Consider the following 4,342-nt stretch of genomic DNA (forward strand, 5'->3'; position numbering starts at 1 on the left):
CCAAACAATATATATACATTTATTACATTAAATGAAAGTGAATCTTTCTGTAGGTTGTCAAATGGTTGTTCTACTCAGTGAGATTAACAGGAGAGATGATCAGAGGGGCAGAGTTTTTACCACCATTGTTAAGACCTGTACTGAAGAACGGGTAGAGTTTCTCAGTGAAGGAGCAGCCAGTAAAGGAGTAAATAAGAGCTGCAGCATCAACGTCATAAAAGGAGACCAGACCCTCCTCATAATCCACAAACACCCCCACCTTCTCAGGACGGGACTTCAGAAAGAGACGGACATCAGTGTCAGTACGAGCTTTGTACTCATTTTCGTTCCTCAAACATATCGTCCAGTAGCCATTTTGAGGATTCACTGTGATGATCCCCTTCCTGTTGATCGACTCTCTGGCCACTCCCAAATTCCAGTCAGTCTTCCCTTTAACCTGAACCTCGTAATAAAATCTTCCTGAAGAGAAACTCATTTGGACCGGTATCAAATCTCTCTGGATTTCTTGGTAGAATCATCTCCCTATCACCAAGTTTAACTTGTTTTCTATCCTTAGATAGGATAAGCCAATGATGTGCTGTATCAGGATTAAGTTTCACATCCACTGCAGACTGCTGGACCCTCTTCAGTTCGGCATCAAACAGCTTCTTCATCTGTTGACTGAGCGTGTCCCCCACTTGATTCACGGCTCTCCTCAGAGTCTCCTCATATTTAGGTGGACGGACCCTGACCTCTGTCCAGTCTTTGGTGGGTGGAGCAGCGTTCAGGGACGTGAAGCTCTGGAGGACGTGGAGGTGGTCTTCAGACTGTGAGAGCTGCTCCACCTCAGTGCTTCTCTTCTTCAACTCAGAGATTTCCTGTTCCAGCTCTTTGATGAAGCCTTCAACCTGTTTCTTTGTCTTTCTCTGCTTCTCTTTGATCGTGTCGATGAGCTCAGCCTGGCTTCTCTCAACAGACTCCTTCAGAGCAGTGAAGACCTGAACACCATCTAATATCTCTCTGTCTGCATCATCCTCACTGAGCTCCACTGAGTGTTTGATCTCCTGAATCTTTCTTCGTCTCTTCTGGATCATCTGCTGAATTTCATCCTCTGTCTTCCCCAGCTCGGCCTTCTTTCCTTCATATTCTTCTGTCAGAGGAACAACGTCATGTGTCTTGTGGTCTGAAACGGTGCAGAGCATGCAGACACACATCTGGTCGTTCTTACAGAACAGCTCCAGCAGTTTATCGTGCTTTGTACACATCCTGCCTTCCAGGTTCTCCACAGGGTCGATCAGCTGATGTCTTTTCAGACCTGACATTGTCAGATGAGGCTCCAGGTGAGTCTCGCAGTAGGAGGCCAGACACACCAGGCAGGACTTCAGGGCCTTCAGTTTGGTTCAAGTGCAGACGTCACAGGAAACTGTTCCTGGTTTGGAAACTTGTTCTGAGCTGCTGCTGCTGGCTTTCTGTTGAGCTGACTGTCTGAACTGAGCAGCCATCTCAGAGATCAAAGTATTGACCCGCAGCTCAGGTCTGGTGTAGAAAACCTCTTTACAGTTTGGACACTGACACCGGACATTCCTATCCCAGTGTTCAGTGATGCAGGTTTTACAGAAGTTGTGTCCACATGGTATGGTGACTGGATCAGTGAACACATCTAGACAGATGGAGCACAGAAACTGATCTTCAGTCAGCAGACAGCTGGCAGCAGACATATCGACACTCTGAGAAGAAAAAGTGTGAAAAAGAAAACTGCATTACATATCTTCCAATTGCTTGTTTCATAAAATCAAACTGTTTAATGGAATATAAGGAGAGTCATCCTGAATTCTGATGTTATATAATCAAGGTTATCAAAATTTAATGGTAAATTGAAATCGATCGAAATGACCTTTCGATTTTGATCGAAATCAGAAGCAGGATCGGCGATTCCCCCAGTTTTTTTTTTACTTTCTCCATGTCCGCCTACTTGTGCACATCTGAAGAAAAAGAACAACAGACACAGCGTGGCTTACCGGCTGAGAGCATGCAGCTAAAAACACGGGGTAACGTTAGCTTACCGGCTGAGAGCATGCAGCTAAAAACACGGGGTAACGTTAGCTTACCGGCTGAGAGCATGCAGCTAATGACACAAGGTAATGTTAGCTTACCGGCTGAGAGCATGCAGCTAATGACACAGGGTAATGTTAGCTTAGATCCTTTAAAATGACTAATATCATTCTGTGAAAATACTGCACTAGAGTAAAAATCCTGTATTGATAAGATTGGGTTCCAGCTTCTCAAGTGGGGGATTTAGCTGCTATTTCCTATTTTACGTGATCGTATATTGAATATCTTTGTGTTTTAGACTGCTGGTTGGACAAAACAAGACGTCCATTTTGGGCTCTTAGAACATGTGATGGGTGTTTCTTATTTTCTGACATTTTACAGACTTATTTGATGATTAAAAAAAACATTTCCTGCAACCTTAAGTGAAGCATCAAACACGTTCTACATTCAATGTGGTGATGATAACCCTTGTGTTGTCATTTGGCCACATTTGACCTGTTTTCTAAATGTCTATATCTTTTTAACTACCTAAGTTTGATTACCCAAAAATAACATGGATGGTTCCATACATCGCAAGTACAACAAAAGATCGGATCTCTACTTTCATTTCATTTTGGGTGTTTTATTCAATTTGTTTGCATTTGGAAAAATAAAAAAGTATCCCGACTGAATATTGACCCTTCTGTGATTATCCTTCCTTTAATATTAGTCTAAACAATTCATAATTTCTGCTTTTTTTTAACTCAATAATTAGGTATAATTTTCTACAAATGAGATTTATTGACCATGAATTCCAACAAAAACTAAAACTAGTAATAAGTTGGTGTTAGTGGTGTTTATACACGGAAGTGAAAAGAAGCGTTAAACGTGCCAAAAAAGCGCCAAAAACATTGAAAAAAAGCACCACAAGTGTCGAAACATTTTCAGTTTGGGCCCAGGGAAGACGATGCATGGCCGAATGGAAGACAACCCAAGGGTTAAATAAAATGAAATAAAAGCAGACATGACATTGAACTCCAGGTCAAGTTGTAAGTTCATGGAGACTTTCATTAGCCTGGTTGCCACCAGACACTTCTCAGTTGTAACTGAGAGTGGGTCTGGGGAAGCTTCATTCACAGCCCATTTCCAAAGGGGCGTCACCAATGGACGCCGCTCAAATGCCTCTGGGCGCAATTGGATAGTCCTTCAACCAATCAGACCAACGATCCGGGTGACGTAGCAGCGACAGCGGCATCAACGGTTTGCTGCGCTTCGGAGGCCGTCGTGTTGAATGTAAACAAGAAGCTGCTCGTCGTCGCTGCGCTATCGTCATCATGTAAAGCCCGCCTCAACGGTTGTGATTGGTGCCTCGATTTGGAAAAACTGGAAATGGGCTTAAATGGGCTCTCGGCCAGACGGACTTGCAGAGAAAATCTCAAATTTGCCTGAAGTTCGTCAGGGTTTTCCCAGGCTAGACTTTCATACCATTCCTAAATATAATCAAACCACCGGCTGCAGGAGGGAAGATTACATTTAAATAAAAAAGCTAAAACAATGGTGGGCGGCGATGTAAAGTGTACTGTGTGTAGATAACAGGCTGAAACATGCAAAACCACAGACGTGTCCTTTAATTCCTTCAGAGGAAACATTTGTTTGTGTCAGAGGATAATGAAAAGTGTGACTGGATTTATTCATGTTTCCATGGTTACAGTTGTATTGCAGTGTTGTAGCTTCTATCTGTAGATGAGGCGAACCCACAATAGTATTATTGCAATCGCTGTGTGTTGTTTTACTGCTGCTGAGACAAAAACAAAGAGTGTTATTTTGTTTTAAATCATTTATCTTTCAGAAATACAGATAAAAGGGAGACGGTCAAGAATTTCGGCTCAGATTTGCTCCACAGATCCCTTTTAAAATAAGAGCTCTCTTTACTTCATGAAATAAAACTTTAGTAAATTAAAGGGATAGTTCTGGTGTTTTGAGCGTGTGTTTGTATGAGCTACTTCTCCATAGTCAGTGTGTTAGTTACAGTAGGTGGCGGTCGGCACGCATCCAGTTTGGAGAAGCAGGCAAGAGTACTGACACGGAAGCTAAAGTCTGATTTATGGTCCTGCGGAGGCTCCACAAAGAGCTTTCGACATAGTGTACGTAAGTGGCTTGAAGGTTATACTTGTGCGTTGGTGTTTGCGTCGATCTTTTGAATAGCAGGGATGCCAAATAGTGGCTCGATTGGTCGGGGTTAGGCATTGACCTCGAGTGGGTAAGGTTAGGATAATATAGGTCAGGGGATAGGACCTGAACAAATGGGGTTACGTTACCTCGCGTAAGCATG

The 4,342-nt window shown here is 43.0% G+C and overlaps 1 pseudogene; it reads right to left on the reverse strand.

Annotated features, from left to right (window-relative positions):
- LOC144521463 (E3 ubiquitin-protein ligase TRIM21-like) lies at positions 1-1,701 on the reverse strand (annotated as a pseudogene).
- Between the last annotated feature and the right edge of the window lie 2,641 nt (positions 1,702-4,342).

The sequence above is a fragment of the Sander vitreus genome, chromosome 8, assembly GCF_031162955.1.
Source record: "Sander vitreus isolate 19-12246 chromosome 8, sanVit1, whole genome shotgun sequence".
Classification (NCBI taxonomy): domain Eukaryota; kingdom Metazoa; phylum Chordata; class Actinopteri; order Perciformes; family Percidae; genus Sander; species Sander vitreus.